At 48.6% G+C, this 14,252-nt stretch overlaps 1 protein-coding gene across 8 annotated transcripts in view; it reads left to right on the top strand.

The window, feature by feature from the left end:
• The window catches only part of BMAL1 (basic helix-loop-helix ARNT like 1), a 104,425-nt gene that overhangs the window by 47,286 nt on the left and 42,887 nt on the right, over positions 1-14,252 (top strand). The window lies entirely within an intron of this gene.

Below are 14,252 nucleotides of genomic sequence, written 5' to 3'. Positions count from 1 at the left end.
TGCACATAAATTCAAGCCATAACTGCATCTAGGAGACCAACTGGAGAGGGTTTTTTGGCCCCAAATATCAGACTAATAAGAATTTTATTGTGATATATAGATTATAAAGGTGCATAAGCTTAGCTTCAGTAGGGTTTAGTGGTTTAAATTCAGGTAAATGTAAATCTCTACTTTTTTTTTAAATATATAAATTTATTTATTTATTTATTGGCTGTGTTGGGTCTTCGTTGCTGCGCACCGGCTTTCTCTAGTTGCGGCGAGTGGGGGCTACTCTTCGTTGTGGTGCACGGGCTTCTCATTGCGGTGGCTTCTCTTGTTGTGGAGCACCAGCTCTAGGCGTGCGGGCTCAGTAGTTGTGGCACTCAGGCTCATAGCTGTGGCTCGCGGGCTCTAGAGCGCAGGCTCAGTAGTTGTGGCGCACAGGCTTAGTTGCTCCGCGGCATGTGGGATCTTCCCGGACCAGGGCTCGAAACCGTGTCCCCTGCATTGGCAGGCGGATTCTTAACCACTGCACCACCAGGGAAGTCCCTCTACTTTTTAACTTACGTTTTTTGTTTTGAAATTTTAGTCTTAAAAAGTATGCTTCCTCCCCTTTTCTTTTTTCTCATTCCAGTTTTCAAGGTATGGGTCTGGGAGAAGGCAGATTCCAAGCACCTTAACTCTTTAGTCTTCTAACTTGCTTGTCGGCATCTCCTTAGAGCCTTTCCAGCAGAGCATGGAATGGGCCTGCTGTTTGTAACAGGAATCATGGGGTTGCTTCTGATACCCGCTCCCCTCCCTGTCCATCCTTTGGGTCTTCACAGAAAGACAAGAACAAACCTTCCACAGAGGAGGCCCCCGAATTTCTCCTCCTGCTCGGGCTACAGTGCCAGTGCCCTCTGCAGCTAGAAGAGGGACTTGGGTTTTGGGCACAGGAACTAAATTCATCACATATTAGATCATTTAATATAAAGCTTTTTCTGATGCGTAGTTTTTTCTTTAAAGTTTTTCTTTTTTTCTTTTTCTAAATTATAAAAGCAACAGATGCTCACTTTAAAGCCAGGATTAGAACTCTTCACGCCTGGCTTGGAATTCCAGCTCCATCAACTCGTTAGATGTGCAGGCCTGGGAAAGCACATACCCTCCTTGAAGGCTTGATTTTCTCCTTGTGCAGGAGAGCATAATTTCACCTCCTAACATCGTTGCAAGGATTCAGGGAGATTGGTACATGGGATGCGCTTGCAGAGGTTTGGCATGGATTCTTTTACTCAGTGACTGTTTATTCAGCACCCACTCTGAGCCAGTCAGCGTCCTAGTTGCTCTGGAAACACTCAAGAACAAGACAGAGGGGGTCTCTCTGCTCTTCTGAAACTCACAGTCTAATCAGAGGAGACACAAAGAAACAATTTCAGAAATTAGGAAGCTAGAACCCCCAGGTGGGGTGCAAGCCATAGGAAGGGCCACTTTAGGTCAATGCCAGGGGGGACCTTGCGGGGGAGGCTTGGTACTATGTGACCCCCTAGACCCCAGGTTTTCCAGGACACCCGCTGTTAACAATTCTGCCCTCTAAGGGTAGGTCCCAGTTTTAAGTCTGGATACTCTGACCACTGAGCACGTGTCGGTTCTCAGTTAGGTGGTGCTTGTTCACTAACTGGCTCCCCATTCCGAGTATGAGCTCCGGGGCTGGGAGCCAAGTCCCGGGCCTTTTGAAGGCCTCCTGGCGAGCTGGAGAAGTGCTGCTTCCCGCTCACCCAGTGGAGCTGACACTGAATGAAGAGCCTCCATGTCAGGAGGGAGGGTCATCGGTTTCTAGCCAGAGCCCATTTTGCTCCAGTGCTGCTTGGAGCAATTTCTCTCTCAGGGAGGTTCTGGCACGCTGCACTCCCCTGATTCTCCACATGCAGTTTTTAAAGGGCTTGTGGAGACCATGTGAAAGCTGGGGCCATCCAACCTGTACGTTGGCATTTGGACCACAGAACTGTCAGCCCAACACTCCACGCCATCTGCATCGCCCCTCTCAGGGTATAGTATGCATTTTTAAATGACCATTTCAGCCTCTGCATTGGGCAACAGTGACCCAAACCGATTGGTGAGTGAGGCTGCTGAGCGGAAGGGCAAGCTGCCTCTGACTCACCTGTCACATTCATTGCTGACCTACTTTTGTTTGACCTTGATTTGCTCGCTGCAATTAAAGACATTGCTGTGAATGCACTTCTGCTGCTGATTTAAGTCTAATATGTGACAGCCCAGGATCTGAAACACACACATGACCCAGGCAGATGGATGGATGGATAGGTAGGTAGTTTTTCACTTACCTCTGAATTGTAATTCGATCACAAGGAAAAGGCTTAATTTCAAGGACATTGAGCAATTCTTTGAGACTAGATCGAGCAATTCTTTGAGACTAGATACGATGCCAAGGCAGCAGGCCTTGATTCCTTGCTACTGGGCAGCTTAATCAGGAAACGGCCTAGATGGCTGCCTTTCAAGTGGGTCCTTGCAGTAGCTTGGCAACTGGCACAGGGTCATAATTGGAAGAACTTGGCTCTGAGTGTCTGTGGGTGTTTACAGTGCACTATAGGGCAGGGCTTCGTTTATTTATAGAATATTGTGAGCAACAAGCAGCAGAAGGCTGAAAAGCCACTAAATCTCGATTTATTTTTAACAAATTCCATTTTCCCCCTCATCCCAGAAGGAGAACTGAGTTATTAAAAAACAGTAAAAAAAAATACATCATTGCAGAATATGCCATATCTAATTATGGGGTTGCCAGCGTCAGCCTGCAGCCACATTTTAAGGGCTTTGTAAATCAACCATCCATTCAATCTGTGAACTTATATGACTCCTATTCTTCTTTTAGATGTAGAAGGAAGTTATTGGCAAGTGAGTGCTATTCAGAAGTTCTACACTGTCTAAATTAGGAGATGGAGGGTATAAATATAGAATAGTGTACTTATGTTCTCAAAGGGAAATAAAATTATTCTTTGTTGTCCATCATACTTAGCCATCCAAGCATACATCCCACCGCACTAAATACCCACTGTAGAGTTTTCACTCATCGCAATGGCGGATCCACGCCACTCACAGGAGCTGTATTGTGATATCTTGCTGAGCCAGACCCTGAGTAAATATTGCCCACATATGTCATGAAAAGACGTGGACCTAACACTTTTGGGCCTTTGTTCTCATAGTGCATTAGAGCTGGATGAGACTTCAGAGAGCTTCTAGTTCAAGTACATCTTATTGTAGTTGGGGAAACTGAGGCCCAGAGAGTAGAGTGACTTGGGCCCCATGGTGAGTCACGGCAGAGCTGCGCTGGGGCCACAGTCTCTGTGCTTTTCTCTGATGGTCCCTGCTCTGCCAAGCTCGGAGCCAGTGAGTTAAACAGATCTGATTCCTGCCCTTCAGGGTTCACAGTCTCAGACAGGCAGACATCACGATGGTCAATAATCACCATGAGTAAATGGTGTATGCATGAGTATGCATGATGTATGCATGAGTATGCATGAGTAAACCAAGTTATATGTGTGCAATAAACCAGCTAGTGAGTGGAGGAGATGATGGTAAAGTGGGGAATTGTAGAATCTGTGTGTTAGGATACCAAGGCAAAGGTAAAATCAGTTGCTCTCTGACCTACTTGGGAAAAGCTTTATAGATGCTGTGAAGTTTCTTTTTTTCTTTTTTTTTTTTTTGGCCATGCCATGCAGCATGCGGGATCTTAGTTCCCCAACCAGGGATGGAACCTATGTCCCCTGCATTGAGAGCACGGCGTCTTCACCACTGGACCGCCAGGGAAGTCCCCATGCTGTGATAGGCGCAGCACATTTGCTGCATATCGCAGGAGGGAAAGTGCGGTGCAGCAGTGGGTGAAGGTAAATATAAATATTGAAGTTTTGGAGGAGCCTGGGAATGGGTCACTGGGGAGATCTCAAGGGAACACCCAAGGGAATGAAGGACTGGGTGCAGGCCAGGGGCAGGTGGTCTGAGTTCCTGGGATGCTCTGCCCTGTCCTGGGACAGCATGGGTTGGGGGGGAGGGCGGCATGAGTGCTGTTGTTCCCAGTCCTCTGACCGCCAGGTAGAAGAGTAATAACTGAGCACAGTGGTCTTCTTTTTTCTGACCCTCAGGATCCTTCTTTGCGCGGCCCTCTGGGCAGCCAGTATCGATGGACTAGAGCTGGCACGGAAGCTGGAACATGTGTCTCTTTCTTGCCCTGGGCCGATGCCCAGCACATGCCTGGGCTGGGTGGGATCTGGGTGTTAGTTCTTTCTGAGGCTGGGAGGGGACAGAGGGAGCTGAAGAAGCCTTTTCAAGGAAGGAAAGACTGTGGAAGCTTCTAGAGAAGACTCCTCTTACAGTGCTGGAGGCCAGTGGTTTTAAATTGAGGTTGTAGTGGGCAGCACAGAGACGAGTGAGTGAGAGAGGAGTGAGTGGGAGAGGAGAGGACGGATCACAGGCCGGAAGAAGCAGTGGGAGTTACTTACAGACAGACAAATGGGGAGGGAAGGACAATGATGTGCTGGGACTGAACCTACAACCGCAGGGGAGGAGGTCCGCGTGGGGAGGGAGGAATCGGCCACGGCAGACCCAGCGGCTAGGGGCCTGTGTTACTTAGGCTGGGCCTTTGGGTTACTGGGCACGTTCTTCTTTGAGCAGAGAGGGTCTGTCTTCCTGCCCAGTGAGCTCCTAGCCACCCTGGACAGTGTTTCTCAAACATGTTGCCAGGCGTTTCCAAGTGGCAAAGAATGAAATCAGTACATAGAACATCGCCAGTGTCACCTCCGTAATTTGTTATTTTTCCTTAATCTTTTGATACCTACTGCCACTCACCTGCTTTTGAGTTCTCAGAGTTGAGAATGTATAAATTAGCAGTTTCCACTACCTGGAAAATAGCTGATGAGCTTTAGTTTGGGAATTTCATACTTTTTCTCAGATTTGTATTGTAGTTTTAATACAGCCCAGTAATATTTTTGCTGATAAAATAAAAATTTTCATTTTTATAGTTTATAAAGGTAACACAGTTTCAAGATGGAGGATACCTCCTGGGTGTCCCACCTCTGAACCAGTTTTCAAGGAGCAGATTCTCCCCTTTCTCTGTCTTGTTTCCTGCTCCCGGGCATTTCACTGTGTCCCAGCACCTTTCTCTGTGTGCAGCTCAGCCCAGGAGACCAAGTAAACCCGGGTTGGGGGGTGTGTCAGTAAAAGGTTCAGTGGTAAAGAACATTGACACCTTCATCTGAGAAGAGGTTGGGAAGTTGCCTATGGACTAGGACGGCCCCAATTCTTCCTGTCCCAGTCCCAGCCCATGGTGTTAGCAGGCCTGATCACTTCATATTGTGTGTCCCCAGTAACGGTGGCGTTTGTAACTGATGCTGCCTTTAAATTCTCCCAAGTAAGGAAATGTTCATGGTTTGTTGCCACACCCCTGTCATTTCACTCTTTCTCTGAATCACTGTGCTAGGCACGCAGCAGGCATTCCAGAAACACTTTTGGTTCATGGAGCCATTGCTGGTCAGAGCCCCGCTGTCACTACCACCTGGTGTTCTCAGAGCATTAAGTGAAAGTCCTGAAGGTTGTGTATTTTAAGACCTGTCCGAAGTCCATCCTCCTTCCTTTGGGCTGATGAGCCACACCCTGGCTATCTGCACTTATTTGCTCCTTATCAGAGTGATAGAATGGTCCAGGGGAAGGGCATCAAGGGGTCACTTCCTCTGGCCACCCTCCTGTGCAGGAAAATCCCATCTGTACTGATCAGGACAGTCAGGCCCCTGGCCCCCTGGGGCACCCACACACCGAGCCTCCTGCTCCCCCTCTACAGATATGTTTGCCTGTTAGAAAACCCTTCTTTATTCTAATCCAAATCTGCCTCTTGGCACTGTTTCCTCATTGACCTAGTTCTGCCCTTTGTAGCAGCACAGAACAAAGGTCCGTAGGCGTGGCGTGACTCCACTTTCTGAGTGTGGAAGTTGTGCTCATGGGCTCCCTTCCTTTCTCTTCCCCACCTTCTTATCTCCCTCCCCAGGGTCCAATGTCTCCAGTGCCTTCTGCCATCCTTGTGCGACATGGCAGTCCACATTAATATTAATGACTGGCAACATTCACTGAGTGCTTACCATGGACCAGGCACTGTTCTCAGCTCCTTATATGACTTATCTTACTACTCACAATCACCTATGAGGTGGGTACTGTCAATATCTGCATTTTGCCAGTGAGGAACCTGAGGAGCAGAGGTCAGATGTTGTCCAGAATCACACAAGGAAGTGGCAGAGTGAAGACTGAGCCACAGAGCTATAATATCTCATAATCTTAGCGCTAAAAGTAAGCCCGTGGTGCATTAGATTGGGGCTGGTCCTACTTTGACTTATTTTGCAAGAAATCATTGGAAGGGAGCCTGAGTTGAACCATTTCCTATGAAACCTCCTCAGAATTTGTTTTTGTTGTTGTTCTGTTTTCTTTTTTTTAATTTTTTTGATTTTTTATTTATTTACTTTTTGGCCGTGTGGTGTGTGGGATCTTAGTTCCCCAACCAGGGATCGAACCTGTGCCCCCTGCACTGGAAGCACGGAGTCTTGACCACTGGACCGCCAGGGAAGTCCCCAGAGGCCCCAGAGACCTTTGCCTTGTCACCAACAAATGGGTTCATTTGAACTCTGCCAGGCCTGCAGGGTTCATGATGCAGTGAGTTTAGATCAGGGTGACAAATGTGGGCTCTTAGTATTTTCTTTTCCTGCACATGAAGTCAAATGCAATAGGTTTCTTGTTCAAAATGCTTCGTCATGATTTTGTGGCCAGAAAGCAGAGGGAGAAAGGTACCTAAGAATTCTAAGACTGAACCATATCTTCAAGTTCCTAATCCAACGTTCAGTCTCCCAGAACAGCCCCAGCGGTTGTGGAGTAGAGGGGTGCAAGGCCCACCTACCCTCCAAAGCTGGGATGGCAGGTGCCGAATACACATTTTCCTGAAATGCATGCATCAGGAAGCGTTTTGGAAGGGCAGGAGAGGGACGTGGGAAGGGGTATGTCAGGGCCAGTCTAACCTGGGCTTGAGTGTTGGTCTTGCCCTTCACCAGCTGTGTAACTAAGTGCAAGTCACTGGCTGCCTCTTTGCTCTTCTGTAAGATAGAAATAACAGTACCTTTTCCTAGGGATGTTTTGAGGGTTAAATAAGCAGAGGCAGATGTGCCATGAAGCTGTAGTTGTTGTTTCAAACCATTCCCCACACCTGATGATACCTCAAGGTTTGGTGACCAAGCCCTCTTTCACTGTCTGGCCCTTCCTGCTTCAGTGGCATGGGCCCCAGCCCCTCAGCTGCCAGCCGTCTTGTGAGGCATGGAGTGGGACTATGGAGGCATGGGGTCTTCTGGGGCAGTAACAAAACCCAGCCTGCAGTCACGTTGGTCATCCTGCCCTGACCCTGGCAGCTCAGGCCAAGTTCCCCCAAGAATCCAGGAAAAGGTGATTCATGACTTTATCAAGAGTCTGCTTCCTGTGTTCAGGTGCCCCTGGGCTTTCCTGGTCCAGGCATTGGCCACACTGGCTGAGCCAGAAGGGCTGACAAACGGACTGAACCATCTTTATCTTTGTCGGTTGCTTTTCAGATAGCGTGTATCCCAGTTACTATTTCCGAGAGATAAGCAGCAAAGTGAGGGACCTCGTTTCCAAGGTGTGGGCCCAAAACCTGGAGGGAGAGCAGCTTGAAACAATAGAAAAAGGACTGGATAAAATCTAGTTCTGTAGTTACCTAAAACAGGGCCCTGAGCAGTGTCCTAGCTTCCCTGATACATAGTGTCTCTGTCTGAAAACGGGGGATGCTAATAGAACTAACCCCAAGGTTGGTAGGAGGATTAGATGAGATCCTGGATGGACATAACAAAAGGCACCTGGCACAATATCTAGCACTTAATAAACATAAATATTATAATAATTCCCTTCCTCCTCTACTGTATACTCTGCTGTTGATTTCCTATATGGCTTTGAGTAAATATCTTAAGCCCTCCTTGACCCTTCTCTTTGTAGAAAATGCAGGTGAAACGTACTACTGGTTGTGAATGGGTACGTAGCGCCCCCTATAGGACATCTCAGGAATGTGCAGGGTGGTTGGGCTGTCACAACTTGGGGCACAGGACTTTCACTGGGGGGCAGCAGGGATGCTGGATGTAACACGTAGAGAATAAAGGATTGTCCAACATCCTGCCCAACTTCCCAAAGTTCAGTGGGCATTCATGTAGGTGAGACCCTGTTTATAATGATCTGGGCCTAGAGTCTGACTCCATTTTACATATAAACATAAATAATTTTTTCATGTTTTTAATATATACTGAATTTTCCAGGAACACAACCACCAGGTATATGAGGTTTACCTATTTGTTATAAATAGATACAAGCATCTCATTATATCTTTCACTATGTCTCTAGAGTAGCTGTGTCCAATCTTTGTGTATTGATAGACATATTATTTTATTTTAACTTTATTTTTTTTCTTCTTTGTATTACAGTCACGTTGTTTTTGAAATTATAAGTGTTGGTAAGGTTATATTATTTACAAATTTTATTTCAAGAGAATGAAAAGAATGTTGAAAATATTTGTATTGAGTCTTTGAAAGTACGAGAGAGACAGGGAGAAGGAGAGAGAATGTGTGTGTGTATTTTAGCCTATAAATCAGCTGGAGAAACCTTAGGATAGACTTGAAATAAAAAGAAATGGTTTCACTTATCTTAGAAATGTCCTTTTACATAAGGATACATAATAGAAGTCAGAATTTAACTGCATCCATTGCCAGAGAAATAAGATGTTTGGATGTTTCCCCTGGCCGTTTTAGAAAGTATATAATCTTGAAGAGTCTAAAACATAGTTTTTGTTCTCTTTTTCATCTTTGCCGTCTCTGTTTTTTTCACCCCTCCCAACTGTATGTATGTATTTATGTATTTTAACATCATGTGTAGATCTTTACCGAAAGGAAAACCAGTCAGGCTCCTTGCTTTTTACCAAGTTTGTTTTTGTTGTTTTGTGGCCTCTGCCTGCGCAAATGGATTGTGTGAATTACCTATTCATAATCTTTATTTTTCCACTAGGGTGATTGCCTTTTTATTGATTTACAGCAGGTTTTATTTTTGTTTTGTTCCACTTAATTCAGAAAGGATAATAACTCCTTTACCTGTCACAGAGCTTTGGAGTCTGACAGACCTGAGTTTGAATCCTGGCTTTCCCACTCATGCACTGAGGATTTACAGGCAGTTTACTTGACCTCTCTGAGACTTAGTTACTTCTAATTGAGAACTAAATGAAAAAACCACTGCATGGCACAGAATAAAAGCCCAGTGTGTGGTTTCTGCTGCTGCAGTTTTTGTGTTGTTATTTTTGTTGTGATTCCTCCACTGCATATTTTCTCAGAAAAAGTATCTTGAGCTCGACAACTCATGTTGTTTCAGATTCTTAGACATGTAACACTCACTTGCTGTAACCAAAGCTCAGAAAAATGAAACTGAAATCACTGAAATTTTGTTTATTCCTTGTGTAGGAAGGAGACCAATGAAAGAAAACAAGCTGATTCCGTTTTAGTTAAAAGAGGAACTTGCAGGGTTATTCCTGGGGTCAGGAAACACTCAGATGAACATCTTAGATCCAGGGCCCTGGCAAGAGGCCTTGAGACTTATCACACAATTCAATCGTCTCCCTCAAACGGTGCCTGCCAGGGCAGGCAAGTGGACAAGTGCATTTCACAAAGGTTCCCAGTCATTCCGAGTTGAAACAGGAAGGATCATCTGGTTAACTGTTTAACCAGTTTAGCACACCTGCCGTGCCCCCAGCACTCTGGTCTATTCACAGCCTTGTGACCCGTTTGGGCATCCTTGCACTGTAGGCTGGAGGCAGATGGGTGAGAGCCGGCCCTACCTCTTCCTCCTGCTTGGGATGGAACTTTTGCTTTTCTTTGCTGAGTCTCTGAAGCAACAAAGTATGTATGGAGTCCTGGCTCTGGAGTTAGGCACATCGGGGCTCTGTCCCTGATTCCTCCATTCCAGCTGTGTGACTTTGGACAAGTTGCTACACCTCTCTGAGCCTCAGTGCCATCTTTTACATGATGGTGATTTTTTACCATCCCCAAAAGGTCATTTTGAGGACCAAATGAGTTGGGTAAGGGCTAGCACCATCCTCAGCACGCAGGATACTCAGTCAACAGGAGGTGGGCGCTGCTCCAGGAAGGTAGGAGGTGGGTACATGGGCTGCAATGTAGTCGGTGATGCAGACCCCCCACTCAGCACGATCCAGACCAACAGCTCCTGCCCTGCTGGGTGGATGAAAAGAAGGCACCTCTTCCCCCAGCTGTCACACGGGGCACGCTGCCTGGCAGGGGGAGCTCAGGTGGGATCTTCACCCCCACTGGCCCCCTGGGCTGGGGGCCCTTGTGTAGTTTACAGACCGGCTACACCCCTCACAGCAGAAAGACATGAAATCCCGCCGGCTGTTCCCTCACAACATATCAATAATCGACAGCTTCTTATCACCCCCCCATGGCCACCCAGCCCCGCCTCCTCTTACACCTCATGTCCATCCATCATCAGCACAGCCTACCTGCAAATATATCTAGAATTCTTTTAGCCACTCCTCAGACCAGGCCTGAAGCATATCATCTTTTCCCCAGACTACTGTAGTTGTCTCCTTACTGGCCTTCTCTGGTGGTGCTCTCTTTACCCCCCCACCCCATATATACTCATGCACACACGCGCACATGCACACACAGCCCCACTGCACACACGTGCACACAGAGCCCCACCACACACGTGCACACAGAGCCCCACCACACACGCACACACACAGCCCTGCCATGGAGAACAGTGCCTGGCACTTGGGGGCTCCCAGTAGATGTCTGTTGAAAGGTTAATGAATCATCGTGGGACAGCACACTCCTAGTGTCTCCATTGTGACAGAACCGTCCTGAATTGAAACTGGACTGCCACAGGCAATTTGTGGTGCAAGTTTACTCAAATTACCAGTTCTTCCACTGTACAAACTACCTGGCATATATGGATGCTTAGTAAGTTCTGTTGGATGCATTGCTTTTGGCCTTTGGGGCCGTGGTAGCCCTCTGAGGCCTCCTTACCCATCAGCAAAATCCTGTGGTGGGTGGGACCGTGCCCCTGACCCTTCTTAGCCAGGTGTCCCCCCCACCCAGAGTCCCCCGTGCAGCCCAGACCTGGGTGACACTGTCAGCCACTGGCTTCTGCTTCTCCTGCGGTCTCCATCCAGGGAAATCGTCATCCTTTGCTTTCGCCATCTCGTCTTCCTGGGTCACTCTAACGTTTTGTTATCATCACCTGTTGATCTAACTTTCTCATTATCCTCTTCCCAGCTTTCCGTAGGAGTTATTTCTCTAATTTTAGTTTCATTGACTGTCAAATGAAGAGGTTGGACTTCTTTTTTTTTTTTTTTTTTTTGCGGTACGCGGGTCTCTCACTGTTGTGGCCTCTCCCGTTGTGGAGCACAGGCTCCGGACGCGCATGCTCAGCGGCCATGGCTCACGGGCCCAGCCACTCCGCGGCATGTGGGATCTTCCCGGACCGGGGCACGAACCCGTGTCCCCTAGCATCGGCAGGCAGACTCTCAACCACTGCGCCACCAGGGAAGCCCAATGGACTTCTTAAAGTAACACCTCCCTCTCAAATTCTGAGGAGCCCTCAGTGCTTCCAGCTGCAAGACGCGGGCCTCTGGCACGGTCTCTACCCCGCCAGGTCCCTCTCCGGGCCTTTCCCCATCACTCATCGGCTGCCTTCTGCTCCCAGGGCTCACTGTCCACTTGCCAGGCACTCCCTGCCAGCCCAGGTGCTCCGGCTCCCACCATTTTTGAGCCCCTTTACCCCAGACTTGTGGTCTGAGTTTGCTTTCTGTGACCTCCGTGCTTACCTCCCCCAGCCTTCTTCTCCTTGTCTCACCTCACAGCTCATCCATTTCAGTAACCGCAGTTAACCCGACGGGCATCCTAAGTGCTTTTCATGTACTGACCTCATTCAGTCTTGAGGAGGGATCCTCCTCCTGTTCCAGGTGAGGAGACTGCAGCTCCCAGGGGTCACAGAACTGGCCCAGGACACAGCTAGTAAGCGGCAGAGCTGAACCCAGGTTGTCTGGCTCCAGAGGACTGACCACCGCCCCGTCCTACCTCTCTTCACACCCATATCATCCCCTCACCCTTTCGTCCATGCCCCGCGAGCCCCGCCTTCCAGGGCAGAACCCTGGCTCTTCCTCTGCTCCTGCCGGGGGAGGTGCGGGCAGGTCACAGGCCTGGATAAGCCCCCAGTGCACGGCCTTGCCCACCCTTGCTCTGCACTGCTTCCCGGCCTGTCCTCAAGTCCCTGCCCACTCTGTAGTCGGCCTTGCTCCCTGCCGTGGCAGAGAGGCGAAGGCTGTTCCATCTCGTTTCACCACTGCTCAATATTCTTCCCATTTTTCTGTCCTTCTCTCTGCCTTCCCCACATTCTCAAAGGAGGCACATCCCTTTTCCTCTCTGAGTCTCAACGCTGCTCGCGTCCACCCCCTGCTGCCTGTCCCAGCCGGCCTCCATCCACAGCCCTACCCCGAAACTCAGCACCTTTCGGGCTGCCCCATCTTTGACTCTGCTCCCCTCACACCAGCATCCTTCTCTTTACCGCCAATAACAGCAGTGCATCCTTCTGTTTCCTTTAGAACAAGATGCAGATGTTTTCTAGGACTTTCTTCAACTTCAGGCAGCAGGTGTTTTGGTGGAAAGAGCGTTCTTCCCCTGAGTCTTTAGGGCCAAGCTCTATTCTCTTATCCTGTAAGTTTTAAAAAAAGAAGGGGGAAAAAAAGGAGAAAGAAAAGAAAAGAAAAAGCCCCCAACAGCCTGGAGGCAGGCTGTGTGTCTCTGGTTACTGAGTGTGACTCACGGGTCCCTCCTGATGACCACCCCTGTACCATCATCAAATGCAGGGGTGTGTCAAGGCTGAGGGCCAGGAGGAGAGCTTGGCCCTCGGGAGGTGGCCTCCCAGAGCAGCCAGGATGTGACCAGTACAGAGCACGCCCTGCCTCCCCGGCACTGGGGCACCGAGGAGAACAAGGCCCGCATCCTCCGGGGAGGCAACACATGTGAACCCCCCTGGCGGCTTCACATTCCACTGCGGTCCTCCAGGCAATGCAGAGAAACCCTGGGTCTGGGCTGGTGGGTGGGCTGAATGCATGTGGGTGCTGAGAGGCAGAGGGCAGGCACTGGGTGGAGGAAGCGGCCAGGGACCACTCACGAGGCAAAGTGGGACAGGGTCGTCAGAACTTCGGCTTTTCTCAGAGGAGCCAGGAGACTGACAAAGCCATGCCGACCACCTTCTGGTGAGGAAATAGGCAGGGAAGGAGGGGAAGCAGGATCACTGCATCCTGAATGATTCTGCAGAGCAAGGTTCCCCTTAATGCGCCCCATCCAACCTTTGTCCACTAGATGTTAGGTGAAGAAAAACATGTGGACCAGCATCTGTGGGCAGGTGGAGACCCCGCCGCTCCCGGACTTCGCCCTCTGCAGGGCCCTGTTTAAGGTTCCGAGAAGCCCTGCAGAGGAGAAACCCAGCATTTAGCCCGGAATTCCCCACGCTTCTTTGGCCATTGATTTTTCCCCCCATGTAACATCATTAAAGTTTCATGGGGTTGGTATTCAGGAAGAGATCTTTGGGAAGTGCTGGTGTGAAGAATTTCATAACAGCATCCTCTGGAATGTGCCCATTTTTTATTTTGCATGGAGGCCATGCCACATAGTGGAAAGGACCGACCTGGGTTTAAATCTACCTTCCTATAAAATCCCTGGCCTTGGTCAAGTTACCTAACCTCTCTGAAACTTAGTTTCCTCATTTTTAAAGTGGGAGAGATGACATCTAATAGAGCTTTGGTGATGCTTAAATGACAAAATAATAATAGTTAACACGTATAGAGGGTGTATTATGTGCCAGATACCACTTTAAGCACTTTCTTCATCTCCTTTCCCCACCACAGCTCTGAGGTAGGTAATGTTATCATCTGTATCTCCCAGGTCAGGAGACCCTGACACGCAAAGTTAAGGGTCGTGTATATGTTGGAACTGAGATTTGCACCCCAGACACTAATACCTGGTAGAGTCGGGATTTGAAACCTGACCATCACTTCTCAGCAGAGAGCATGCTCCTAACCACTGTGTCATAAAGGGCCTGGTGCATGAAAAGCAATAAGGAATATCAGTTCCCTTTTCAGGTGATTCATGGATATTTGAAGGGGAACCGGACATTCCTGAGACTCCAAGTTATTC

This window comes from Stenella coeruleoalba, assembly GCF_951394435.1.
Source record: "Stenella coeruleoalba genome assembly, chromosome: 8".
Classification (NCBI taxonomy): Eukaryota; Metazoa; Chordata; class Mammalia; order Artiodactyla; family Delphinidae; genus Stenella; species Stenella coeruleoalba.
The sequence above is the reverse complement of the archived record's forward strand: the minus strand, read 5'-3'. Positions and strand labels throughout refer to the sequence as shown.